Raw genomic sequence first — 13,468 nt, 5'->3', positions numbered from 1 at the left:
AAGTCAATATGCTCTGTTAACACACCGAGGGCCCGATTTGGACCTCCCACCGCCGCGTGCGGTTATATCAGCCTTACGGTCAGACCAAGGAAGGAGGCGAATTTGTTTGACATGCTGTGCTCTTCTTCGCTTTATTAAGATGTACAGCCATGAATTTTGTTTAGCAGGGCTTAGAGCTGCCCAGATTTTAAATCCCTAGTTGGAAAAAAAAAAAAAAAAAAAAAAGAATTGTCACAGAGAACGGTTTGCCACACAGCAAGAGTTTAAGTGATAGTGCTAATTTAGATGGTGTATGGGTCAGGATGTGAAACTGGACTTTTGGACTTCTCCCCTCTTTCTGATTCCCTAGACCATTTTAAGCGTGTCATTTTTTAAGGACTTTGTTCCGTCCTTGCACTGCAGTGGGCCTGCCCATGGAGCGAGGAGCTCCCGAAGAAAAACCCAAGTCTCTCCCTTCCCTGAAGGGCCCCAGCCCCTCCGGTCCCTGCCTTCTCCTGGCCCCCAAATCTTGTGCTCGTTTCACAGTGCCACGGCCCAGCTTCAGCACTGAAGCGTCCTGCCCCAGGGCGCTTTCCGTGCGGAGGGAGATGCAGCTCTCATTCCCTCCTCCTGCAGGGGTCCCAGGCCTCGGCTCTCCCTCCTCCTGCCGGAGTTACAGCTCAAAACTCGCCGGGAACGTAGATTTTGACTTGGAACCGTGTAGATCTCTGGGCAGCAGAACAAGGCAGACATCTCCTTTCTAAGCAGCCGCTGAAGCACTTGCTGAAATGCCAGCGTGGAGCAAGGCACCTAAAACCTCAGACAAGATTTTGTTCCAAAAGATTCACTGCATTTCACCCGTTAGCCCTAGCTCTAACTCTTCTGTCAATGTGATGGCGAAACGAACTTTTGCAGGATTAAATCCCTTTGGGATCTCAAATAAATACATGGCACGAAAGCATGGTTGGGGAAAAGTGTAGGAAAACGCAGTCCGTCTTCCACTGCATCACAGTTATGCGTCAAATATTCTTAGAGTGATTTTAGTACAATCATTTCTAATACATTTCAGTGTTAATTGCTGTCTCCTATTTGACATAGTAATTATACATAACTGAATAACTATAAAATTGCTGCCTTATATTGCAAATTAGTAATTATAGTAGTAAACATTAACAACATGCCATATAGAAAATAGTGATTTGTATACTGAAATGAATTAGAAATAATTGCAATGTGTGATAATTAAAATTATGCAAACATTAGCTATCTAATTGTTAGGTTGATTTTTTTTTCATTTAGACTTCTGTTTTTGGAGGTTAGGAAACTAAAAAAAGTAATGTGCTGCTTAAGGCTCTTTTTTAAAATCGAAGAGTGACAGAAGACAAGAAATGTGCCCCTGCTGTGCCCAAACGGGGACCTGAGGCAAGGCTCCATGCTCTCCAAGCAGGGCTCTGAAGGCAAAACCTTTAAGATTTCCCCAAGCAAAGAGGAATTCTCTTCTCTGCCCAACTGCAGGGCATTACCCTATTAGCTCAGAAGCCTGAAACCACAGATAAGTGACAACAGCAGCCTCCAAGACACCTTCTTGCCACCATCACCTTAGGACTTTGGCATCCAAAATGAACGGAAGAGGCTCAGCATTGTCGGTCCCAGGCTGCAGCCCGCTTCTCATGGGCCCACCCCATCCTTGTTGTGGCTGGACCCCTGTGAGCAAGGATGTGTCCCTGTGAGAGCCTTCATGGTTCTGCGTCTGTTCTTCTCTTGATCCATGGCACTTGGGTACCTTGTTAGGGACAGGGTCCTTCATCTCTGTCCACCATTGCGACATTTCCAAATGCGGGTGTCTACCTTCAGGTCCAGGTCTTTGGAAATACTTGTCTTAGGTATCAGTTTAGACGTAGGATTTGGTAAAACGTTAACAAGTGAGAACTGTAAGGAAACAGAAGAGAAGAACACCTAACTCACCCTTCACGTGCCGACATTTGTGTCTGGTGCGGCCAGGCTGAGTGAAGCCCCGCACCTCCCGTCAGCCACGCTCACTCGAGTTACAATCGCCATCCAGACTCAGGCTTCCCATGGAAGTTAAACAGGAAGAATTTCTGTGCTGGCGAAGTTTCCAGCCACTTGCAACTCCTTTCTCCACGTTTTCATCCTATAATCTTGTCCTCTTCTCGTCCAATGCCCATCTCCCCCCTCGCTTCAGCTTTGTGGTGCTGTAAAAGCCCTAATGGGGAGGAGGGGGTTGAGACATGAGAGTTGCTGTAGTGTGCAAGCAAGGAACAAATTAGGTTGCTAAAATGATGCGATAATCCTACATTTATCTGCTACAGAACGTCTTCAATATTAGTATAACACTGGAGCACTAATCAGAAAACAGTCCAGACACATTATCAGCAACAGAGCAGTGAGAGGGGACAACCCCTTTATGAAATTGTTTTCTTTGATAAAGGGAGTTTCTTCGTGCTGTGAATCTAACTCACATGAGTGATCATATAGCCACAGGTACAACACCCATTATTAACTAACTAAAGAGTATGCACCAAATCAATTAAAAACAATCTTTAAAAGAAGGTACATAATTTAATTCTACCTAGGTAGAGCTCTGCTCTAATTTATCTTCTGGCCACTTTCAAGGGATTTTACTTAGGTGTTTAATCTAACATTCATTGCAGAGGATAATTCTCACGAAATTGCTATGGCATCTCCTGTATCACTTAATGCAAATGCTTCAGTGCCTCAGCAATGGTGAGGAGCTTTTTCAATAAAGACACACATCAAAGTGCAATATGAAGTGCTCTCTTTGTTCAAGTTGTTTTAAAAGCAGCAAAATGTTTCACAGTAACGAGACACTCAGACTCTAACACCAGCTACATTTAGATGACAAATCGCATTCCGAGCAGGGGATGTACATAGCATGTCCACGATGCGACAAGGAATGTGGGCTCCAGACATGTTTTGCATATAAAAGCATGCCCAGGCTCATGAACTGGCACAGAAGCACTAGGCAGGAGCATGCCTGCACTATCAACAGATGTGCAGCGTTAGGATGTGCCTCTTGACTTCTTTTTTCCAACTTATTCTCGGCTCCTAAGTTGAGAGTTAAGCACTTAAATAAGTGACCCCGTCATTAAAGGCCATGTGTCTGTTAGCACCTATTAACCTCACTGTGTGTGTATGTGCAGAGAGTGGATTTTAGCAGGTACCAAAGCAAAGAAAGACCTAATATAAATGGTGGTTAACTGACCAGAGGGGAATTGCTTCCTGGTGAAGGAAGGTCTGACACAAAGGCAGGGAAGAGCTGCAGGAAGAGGCCCTCAGACCGGGATACCTGCACGAGCCCCATAGCTCTGAGCAACGGGCAGCCAAAATGTGAAAGACCTGGACAGTAAACTCTCAGGCCTGAGCTTGCTCTCCTTCCTACTTCAGAACAGTCCTTTCAGCACATGCCTGGTCAGGCAGTGCAGCGAGGTGGGGCGATAGCTCCCAAGGCTGCAGGAGGCACGTGCATGGCTGGAAAAAATAAAAAATAAACAGAGATGTGTAGCCTCATCACCACCTCCTCTTCCTGGGGAAGAGAGCCGCGTTGCAAAGGGGTGAAAAAAAGTGCTGCTGTTCGACCTTCCACTCGACACAGGCTTCCACCAAGGGGGAGACAAAAGGGGATGGAGAAGAGGCACCACGGGCAGGCTGCGCCCCGGCTGGCGCCCAGCCTCGCTACAGCCCTGATGGAAGGCTCCGAAACGGCGGTGACAGGCAGCGGAGGGGGTTTCAAGGCAATCTTGCTGATACCTGCACACACGTTTTCTCCATCTGCCAATTTTCTCTGGAGGGGGAGATAATCTGTTCCCTTACTCCGGTACTCCTCATTAATAAAGGCAACGGGGGTGGGTTTTGTTTGGTTTGATTTTAATTAAGACCCCTACCAATATTCCTGTCCATCATCTCGGGAAATGGCTCAGGAGGACATCTTCTTCCTTTCACAGTTATTTTTCACCTTTGCTCTTGCGCTGAATATCTAAAACAGCACAGTGGGTACGGATCCCAGTATTTACAGAATACCTGTGTAAGCAGCTATAAATCTTTTCACTTGGAAGCTCTCTCTTCAGGTTACCATTACCATCCATCTGACTAATAAATGTACTTATAAATGTGCATGTTTTCACATCTCCCTCACCAACACGGTGTCACCGTGCCTGCTAATCATGATACAATTATTCAAGACCAGCACTGTAAGTCCGTTCGTTCTTCCTTGACACAGAGAGGTCTGTACCTGCTAGCCACGCCGGGTTTTTTAATCCATAAATGCTCTTAAATTTTTTCATTCTGCTGACATGAAACGAAATGCTTATATTATGGGGAAGTTCAGGATACGTTACTCTGCTTGTTAAAAAAAAATAAAACCCATATGCAAACTTGCAATATAAACATCGCCTTCCTAGGGAAAAGACATTTATGGTCATGTATGCACAGTCCAAACACCAACAAATCGGTAATTTGAAATCATTACCAATCTTTAGTTTGTACAACAGAGTAAGTAAAAACATTAATTTAAATATCTTTCCACACAGCAAAACTCTACTGACATCAGCATATTACCAAAACCAATTTTCTTACATCAGCTCACATCTTCCTCTCATTCTGTAGCATAGCTCTGGGGAGTTGCTACAAGGCCTGTGTAAACTGAAAATCTAAATAACATTATGACGCCTGTTACAGAACTAATTTATAATCTAATACCCTAGTTGAATTTAATATCCTACTTATTTATTCAAGCAAAATATCTGGAAAAGATATGTCACATCATAATGCAGTTGTTATGAAAATGGGAAAAATAGGGGCACATTAAGTACGCAAACTAATAATTGCCAGGGACAGGTACAAGCAAGAACCACTGCCTGTCCAACACATGAACAAAATAACAATTGGAATGTTTGTTTCATAATTCAATTATTGACAAATTTACTATTTTACATCGGACCTGCAATCTGAAAATGCTCCTTCTGTTATTGCTAGTAGGTGCGTGCTACAGCAGCATGTAACTTGCCAGACATCTGACAAACAGCTACCTCCTCATCAGCCACCTTTAACACTTCTTTTTTCCTGAGATCAAAAATCTGAGCCTTATAGCACTATCTACCAACATGTATTTTCAATATAAACAGTCATACATGCATCTTAACTTTCAAACTAATGAAAACAGACTGTGATCACGGAATAGTCTGTGACTATGGAATCTACCTCTTAGTTTCCCCTTCTAAGCCCTTCCAAGTGAATACATCTCTCAAACATAGCTTTGTAAAAATATTTAGGATCACAGCAGGAGACAAAAACATATAGGCTAAAATCATTCACAAAACATTTTGCTATTGAAGTGTCACTGCTGGATAAGCCCTGTTAGTTAGTCTGGCAGAAACAGCATTTTATAAAAATTTTCGGACCTGAACAGCATATTTATATGGCAGAGCTGAATGCCCTGAAAAAGGACAGCATCCATTTTTTAGCCAACTTAATACCCGCTGTGGAGGCCTGCATAAATCATCGTACAGTAAAGGCATAACCTTACTGCTTGACTTGCGTTGGGTTGCAGCCCAAGCTTTCAGCCTGCACCTGGCACTCAGCAGACCAGAGACAGCAACTGACCACGATGCTCCGGCGACTGCCAAAGGTCACACAAAGAGCCTCAGGAGCACACGCAACACACAGATACCCGCATCTTTTTAACCCTGCGAGTAGTCAAGCCCCTCCACTTGGGCACACAACTCACCCAATGTGCAAAGCTGTGTTGAGGCTGCTGTGAAAGTGTAACAACCGAGCTCAGCCGATTCATTTCAGTGAGTGTTGAGTTAAAAAGTGAGGTGTACGGAGTTAAAAAGTGAGCAAAACTCCATCTGTTTGGAATTGCAGGCCACAAAGGCACAAGCTGGGCATCTCTGCCACCCGCAACACTGTCACCACGCTTGAGGGCACAAGATAGGTGTATGTGAGATTAATGATCACACCTCACTAGCAACAGTATTTACTGACAGTGAAAGCCCTCAAAAGAAGACTGCCTGCGGCAGTCTTAAGTTAGCTTAAAAAAAAATTAAAAAAAAAGGGGGGGGGGGGGGGAAGGCCAAGAAGCACAGTCTGCAGGATCATCATCATCATTCAGGAAAGGCGTGGGCAGGGGAGAAAGAAGCACACCAGCCAGCAGCACTGCCCTTCTCCTCTGGTCACACTGGAGAAGGGCTCTTCCACCAAGAGCTGGATTTAGCAGCCTCATCCTCCTCCCCTGCGTCCTGCCCTGCTTGAGAGAAGGGAAGGCAGGGAAAGAAAAGTTTGCCTAAATACAGCTTGTAAGCAGCAGAGCTCTGCGCTCCTACCGCCCCTCGGGGGCCTAACGTTGCAACAGAAGCCACGCCAAGAAGACTACCCCAAAACGTTTTGAGACATCTCACCATTTTACCTGCTTTACTCACTCTAAAAATACAGATTTGAGGAAAAAAATCATAATATGAGATTAGCTCCCACTATACTTACTAAATATTACGAACGGACTCCATTTGAGTCCAGTCGGCCATACCAGACTAGACGCAACATCTTTTTCCAGGAGCACTATAAAAATGCCCCTCACATTACTAAGTTCCTAGAGGAGAGCTAAACATGCCTGGGAAAATGAGGGTAAAGGTTTGCGGTAACAGAGAGATCTTGGTTTTAGGTTTGGTTTGTTTTTTGGTTTGGTTTTGTTTTCCCTACCTTTCAGCCGTTTGCATTTCTGAAGACTACCAGGGCAGAAGCAGCCACCAGCACAAGTTAAATAAGCTATACGGGGAAACCCCATAAGCTGCCTTTAGGCAACTTTAACTTCTTTTTTTCACCACTGGCACAGCACAGGAGGGACTCGTAAATAGAAGAGGCTCCCAGCTCCTGGTTCTTCAGGCTGGCAATAAACCTCACCCAACCACGTGGGGCGCGAAGGCTCTTCTTTCCTTCTTTCCTTCTTGCAGCAGAACACTAAAACCTGTCTGCGTTTTTCTCCTCTGATCCTTCACTAGGGGAAATTATTTTGGACAGCAGCATGGCCAGCTGCTCTTAATTATAAATCAGGTCTCCAGCATATGTGCACGGTACATGGGGCGGCTCTAACAGTAGGAAAAATAAAGCAGTACAAGGGAGGCAGCCCTCCCTCCGCGGGGCAAATGACTGCACAGAAGGAGAAGGCGTGCGGTGCTGCACCCACCTGCAACGAGCTCAGCTCCTGCACTTTCCCCAGCCCTTCCCCAGGGAAACGCTGCGGGAGGACAGTGAGCAAAGACTTCAAGCAGTGCACAAAGCCACCGCTGCCCTACCACCTCCTCGCCAGCTTTTCCTCATTTGCTTTTAAGACGTTCATTAGTAGCCAGATTTGCTAGGGTTTTCCTTTTAAGTAAAAACAAAGGGGTTGAATATGGCCCAGAGGCCAAATGCATCCCACGAAGTACTACACTATGGCCTGAGGCCACTCTCTCATCTCTCTCAAATATTTAAAGATTGCACAAATGCAGGGACCTTGGGAGAACGTCCTGCCCAACCCCTGCTGCCAATCGCAGCATTATTTCTACAGAGAAATGGCCGGCCACTAATGACCAAGCCCAAGCTTCTCCTTGACGGGTGCCTCAAGCACTTACGCTCACGTTTAGGGCTCCAAACAATCAGACTCATTTGCGGTAAGTGGTGCTGGGGGCCAAGAAACTCCCACTGAAGCTGAAGGATTATCTCAAAACCCTATCACCTTTTAAGATTTTCAGATGTGGACTTACAAAAAAAAAAAATCAGTTCAATGAGTCTAACGCTTCACAGCTAAATCACTGACTTCTGCTGGTTGCATGTTCTCCCTCCTTTTCTCCTTCCTCAATGGCTGATAATATAGAAGGTTTTATCATTTTAAGGGAAACATTTATAATTCTACCTATTGTACTCTGGTATACCTGCATCTAAGCTCCCAATATTAGTGGGTATGCTTATTATGCTTTTTATTCTTCTGGGTTTATTTTCTCTCTGTCTTCAAAGCAGGCACAAAAGCAAATTCGAGGCATGCTCCTTATTGTTAGCAACTTGGCCACACAATCCCTCCAGTTAAAAATTCAGCATCCAGTCAGATGGAGAGCAAAATAACAAAGGAGACCAACATGAGACCAAATAATGTAAGAGGAAAAAAGATAACCGAAGAGAAGAGAGAATTTAAGAGGACAAAATGAAAACGGATGTGATATTCTACATATGCAGTAAGTACTCACAGCTAAATGGCAAGCAGAAAGCACAGGGAAGTGCAGCTGAGGTTCTAGCTTGGTAACTCCTGTGCTCGCTCCGTATGTTCAATAAGCACCGACCCGCGCCATCTGCTTCTTGTGTCTGTGGCAAAGGGAGCCAAAATCTACCTGATTTGTCACACCTGCTCTCAGCTTCCTTCCCTCCCCAAATGGCAAACACGTACCAAGAATATAAAGCACTCCTTGGTGGACACAAACTTCAGGAGCGTGTGTCTGTGTTTTTATCCTGTGAGGGACAGAGATCCTTCCCCGGCCTTTCGTAACGTGCCAGAAAAATATGTGACATCCTCTAAGAACTAACTGCAGGGCAGACTTTCCAAGGCAGGTATGTGCAACTGAGCAAGCCTAACTTACGCATGCAAATACCAGATGTGCACACACACGGGCTGTTAGTACTTCACAACAGTGATGAAACTGTGGCGTGGGTTTGTCTTCAAAAGCCTGCTCTCACTTGCAGGATTTTACATGCTGATCACAAGAAAAAGACGCTCATTAATGTTATTTGTCTATAAAACTGCTTTTCAGGTGGAGTTGAAAGCAGTTAATTAAAAATGGCCCGATCATACAAAAAGAGGTAGGAGAAACATATAGGAACCAGAAGATTTTAATCAATCTATTTCCATCCACTATATTAACAGCACTGTCATTTATATAACGTTACCTACCTAAAAACAGTCTCGAGAATGATTGTTTTTTAGTATTTGAGAATTAGATCCTGACAGAGGGCAATTTAAGCAGTGCATAGAGTGTTTTATGAACATGCAGTGACAAGTAAGATTGCTGTACACAGACAAATATGAAAAGTGAAATTAAAGAGCAAGGAAATATCAGAACTGAGAGGGACTGTCATTCAAGCAATGGACCAATTCTTTCATTTTTTGTCCTGCGATGGTTTGGCTGCCATTGGCTGATCTCACCAGAAACTGAAGGAAGCAGATTATGAAAAAAAAAAAATGACAGGATTCTCAAAGCTGCTGAGAAAGGAGTAACCAATTGGGTTCTGACCTCACCAAGCCATGAAGCCAAAGTCCTTCTTAAAATCCTTATTTAGAAACCTAAAGATGTGGCCTGATTTCAAAAAGTAGCGAGCACCTGAAAGATCCCATTCACTTCAGTGTAAGTGACTGCTGGAATACAGCAGATCCTCTCAGTTACTAAAAATCTCATTAAGCATGTGTGTCACCTACAAGATCAAGGGGATTGGTAGGTGTGAGGTATCTCACAAGATCAAGTCCATCTGGCCAGGAATTATGCACAATTTACCCCTTCTTTCTCTTATAAGTTCAAAATAAAAGCAAAATTACAAGTTCCACTTGATGAATGGCACTGACTTGTAAAGCCTTAATGACACCTAATATGTGAGCAATCAATACATTTACACACGTAAAATGCGTCCTTTAAACTTTTCATGGTAAGCTTAATTTGCATGCTCTGATTGTTTGAACGTTTTCCAAGGTTTTCCTTCATGAACACTGTAGGCTTAACCTATTTTAGTCAGAAATGTGTTGCATTCAAGTGTATCTCAGAACAGCATAGCTCAAGTCCATTGTTTGGGAACAGACACACAAACAAGCAAAGCCAGCTTGCTTAAAATAAGAAAATAGGTGATTCTTTTCCGACACGAAAAGGAATGTGGGCTCTTTTCAGAAAGAAAAACTATTTTACTTAATATTTTGCTTAATCCCAGGTGCCTTTTTTTTTGGTTTTATTTTTGTTATTGTTGTTTTGGGTTTGTTTTGAGTTTGGTTATCTATACTGTTCAAAACAAACAGTTGTCGGGAAGAATTCCACTGTCAAAGCACTCACAATAAGCTGCTATCCAAAAAGGACAACATAAAAAAAATAAAACCACTACTCTCTACTTATGCCTTAGCAATCTGTGTAATTAAAAGGATGAAAAGAGACAAGTTAACAGCAGAATTCCCTGCAAATTAGGGATTTTGCATCAGCCTGTGACCCTTTTCCCAGTCACCTCACAAGTCATGCCAATCCCCATAAGCTTTTTTACCCATTATGCACCCAAGGGAGTACCTGAGGAGCACACAATTCAAGAGAGAAGCAAAGCAGGCGGCGTCTGACCACCTCACTGCCTCCTGGCTTCTGCTGGGACTCTTCCAAGCCCAGGTCTTGTTTTTGACTCCATGCACAGAATGCCATGGGATGCAGCAAGACACAAAACGAGGGAGTTGACAAACAGAGTGAGAAAATATTACAAGTTTAGCACTGTTACAGATTACTTGTCACACGGTAACAACGTGACTGAGTAATATTAGATGACCACAGATGACCACAACTAAAATTGTTGCTCCTGCCCTGTACTATTTGAAAGGTAACACCTGCACCTGTGGCACGGGGATGTCAAGGTAGATGCAGGGCTTCCTGATGTTCGTGGCATGGGCCCCATCCCGTGTCAACAGGCTTCATTCCAGCCATAATAACAGATGGTCACTTTGAGTTTGCTGCCTGTTCTACTACTTTCAAACATACAATTCAATTTTAGTAAGTTTTGATTTATTCTTTAGAGTGGTAACTATTATAATTTTCAATACATCTCTGTTATTTTGGTCAGTTCATAAATCCCTTCATAGGTCCAAACACTGTCGACTTTAATTTGAAGTAGGTCTTACTGGTATGTCTTACCATTCTTCTGCAATCTGTTCAAGTCTACCTACGCATAAAGTACAGATGTATTCATTCTGTCAGCAAATACAGCAGTGAATAAATAATTTCCATAAATTGTAAGAATTTGAGAAAAACAGGATCTGAAGACTGAATGTCTGACCATTTCTTAATAGCAAGTCTCAATACACGCTACTAAATCTGTCAGCATAAAGGTTTTTTTATTCAAATAAATGTAGACTTCTGTCAAATTTCACTATTAACAAATGTATTATTTTTTAAATATAGAAATTATTAGACTCAGCCACTGATCCTGTTTTATCAAACTTTGTGCTGTGCCAATAAACTAAATACTGTGGCTCACATAGCAAATATATAAGATTATAGTAAATAATCCTTTAATACAAAAATCTGAAATTTATACCAATCCCAGACGCAATTTTTAGCAGTCACCAGCTATTCAGGAAATACCCTCCAAACGTATCACTTTGCATTTCAGCAGAAAATTAAGGATATTTCAGCATATACAGTTGAAAAAGGAATTGGTAAAGAAAGTATTTTGAAGTGTTTCAGACATATAAAATAGGGCTATTTGAGATCAAATGCATGACTTGGTTTTAAAACAATCAAAAACTTCACCAAAAGAAGAGATTAAGAGTTTGAATCCTGCTACTGAAAATCCCCTCTAATTACATTATTACTCCTAATACTTACCCTCCCTTATTTCTGTTACTTGGGATAGATTCCGCACTTTTCTAAAATTTCTAGCTGGAGTATTCATAGCAATGTCTGCAACCAGTTTTTTTTGTTTGTTTGTATGTTGTTAGTTTCTGTTTTTTTTTTTAAGGAGTCTTCCACTCCTCAGTTCTCCTCCGAAACGCTCACTAGTCTTGATCTGAAACTTGGAGAGAACCAGTTTCTCTTTCCAACCTGAGCAGAGTTATGTGAAGTCTCCCTCTCCAAACCCCTTCACAGCTCAGCACTGCTCATCAAAGCTGGAGCTGGAATACACCACCGCTTTTATGCTGCTGAGCTTACAACAAAAATTTCAGAGAACAAATGTTATGTATATAGAAACTTCAGACACTGTCAGAAGTTGGCTTACCACTGCGTTTCAAAGCACTGCCCGTACACAGCACTCACCAAAATCTTTGCAATGAAATGCATTTATGTGTACAAGCTCCTACTATTTACAGCGTTTTTAGAAAACCTTTTCAGAACTTTCCTTCATTTCATGCATAACCTTATGTAGTTTGCACATTGAAGAGGAGAGGTTTCAGCAGACAAAATCTCAAAGAGGAATCCCTACCTCTGATTTTTCAAGAACACAAGCTGAGGCAACTTTTAAGAGAACACCAAAGGATAACTTTTGGATATCTGCATGTTTATGTATGTGGGCTTTTTTTTTTTTTTCCTGAAAGGCTCAAGCTCTTGAACTGTGAACTAAATAAAAAGATATAGTAAGAGTTGCATTGCTCTGAAAATTAGCATTAACCTTCCCTTACCCGCTGAACATGTGACAAATACAGAATGGCCCATGGAGACTAAAGGGACTGTACGTAGACCCAGTGACAACATGGGACAAAAAAAGGCACTGCCCCTTCGTATATGAGCAGGGCTTTCCTTGTCCTCTCCTTTCCGTAACCACAAGCCTGGGATGCCTGGCAGGATACTCACCTCTTTCTACATAAAAGCTTGCAGGGAAGACAAGAGGGAGAAAGCACTCTGCGTTTCAGACAGAGGAGTGGGAAGGACGGAGCAATCTGCTCTAACCTCTGAGTTCATTCCCCTTCACTTCAGTTTCGGTGTGCCCTAAGTGATGTGTGAGGCGGGCCAAGAGGGATAAAGAGTTTGGGAGGCAGACAGATGAGAAAGCACCTCATGACAAGGACAGCTGCGCTTCCCCCTGGGCTGTGGATTTGGCATCACCTCCCAGTGAGCTCAACCCCATCCCAATTCATCTGACTCTTGAAAAAAGTACCACTGACAAAGCTGTCAGGTAATAGAAGCTGAAAGGTAATGAAAACAGGACAGAAGGGAGAAAAATTGATATTTTAAACTGGTGGGCTGTGTTTCCATATTCTTGTCTTTCTACATCAGGTGCACACATTCAGAACTCATCAGATTCCGCAGACCTTCTAGCAGGAATAATACACATAAATGCCATCGATTGCTTAGTCAAAAGAAAAGTTCTCCTACCTCTGATTTTACAGCTTAGTCACAGACCTAAAAACAAAGCCCTGCACTAAAGGGGCATCCTGTGTATTTGTGACGCTCTCTGTGGGACAGCGTGTCCATAAACCAATGAGCAGATGATGTTCACCCATACAGTTTTTTCCACCTCTGACAGATATAGGTAAATTCTCATTTCAGTAGGTAATCCAGATTCAATACTTTATTTATGCAATCCAACCTGTGTCACCAATTTAACAATCTTCATCATGATTAATCCCCTGAAAATCCAGTTCATGAGAGAACCTGAGCAGCAGAAAACGGCAAACAGGAGCTCGGCTCTCTGAGAAGGCCTCCAGTCACGCCGGTTGCTGGCTCCCATCCTCCTTCCAGCTTCAAACATGCCATTT

At 43.0% G+C, this 13,468-nt stretch overlaps 1 protein-coding gene and 1 long non-coding RNA gene across 2 annotated transcripts in view; both read right to left on the bottom strand.

Annotated features, from left to right (window-relative positions):
- The window catches only part of PPARGC1A (PPARG coactivator 1 alpha), a 361,741-nt gene that overhangs the window by 262,539 nt on the left and 85,734 nt on the right, over positions 1 to 13,468 (bottom strand). The gene's annotated exons all lie outside the window — the stretch shown is intronic.
- Positions 1 to 13,468, bottom strand: part of LOC308194694 — a 101,520-nt gene that overhangs the window by 28,197 nt on the left and 59,855 nt on the right. The window contains exon 3 of the long non-coding RNA XR_013950802.1: positions 1 to 13,468. This exon is cut by the window's left edge and continues 23,826 nt beyond it. This is a non-coding gene — a long non-coding RNA (uncharacterized lncRNA).

Source organism: Anser brachyrhynchus (assembly GCF_964034855.1).
Source record: "Anser brachyrhynchus genome assembly, chromosome: 4".
In the NCBI taxonomy this organism is placed as follows: Eukaryota; Metazoa; Chordata; class Aves; order Anseriformes; family Anatidae; genus Anser; species Anser brachyrhynchus.
The sequence above is the reverse complement of the archived record's forward strand: the minus strand, read 5'-3'. Positions and strand labels throughout refer to the sequence as shown.